This window comes from Mastomys coucha, chromosome X, assembly GCF_008632895.1.
Source record: "Mastomys coucha isolate ucsf_1 chromosome X, UCSF_Mcou_1, whole genome shotgun sequence".
Lineage (NCBI taxonomy): Eukaryota > Metazoa > Chordata > Mammalia > Rodentia > Muridae > Mastomys > Mastomys coucha.
In genome coordinates, this window is record NC_045030.1 from 93818144 (window position 1) to 93818658 (window position 515).

Sequence of the window (515 nt, forward strand, 5' to 3'; positions counted from 1 at the left end):
GGAAGTGTGGATGCTTTGTGGAGACCCTGAAGGGATAGTACAAGCCCGTACCCCACCCCCAGGACACCAAAGGTGAGCTCTGCTACTGGAGCACCTCCTGAATTTATATACATGTGCATCTTCCAAGCAGAGGCCCCTGGTTTGAATGTGACCTCAAAAGGACACCGAAGTAGTGCTTTCCAAGAGCATCACAGTTCTGTCACAGTTGGAGCTGAGGATCCTGGGGCAGGAAGATTGTAGAGTGGGTTCCAGGGCAGGTGGGTGTATAGTAGGTGTTGTTGAAAACAGTGAAAAAGAGAAATTTGAAGCAAGCGGAGTCTTGGTTGGAAGGCAAAGGAAGCTGTTCGTGGAAAGTGCCACGTAGCAAGGAAGTGCGCAGTCCAAGATGACAGGTAGTGGCTGAGGCGCTGGCTTCTGAGGGGGCGGGCTTGGTGGAAGCCTAGTAGGGCGGGGGTAAGGAGGGAGTACAGAATAGGAGAGAGAGAGAGAGAGAGAGAGAGAGAGAGAGAGAGAGA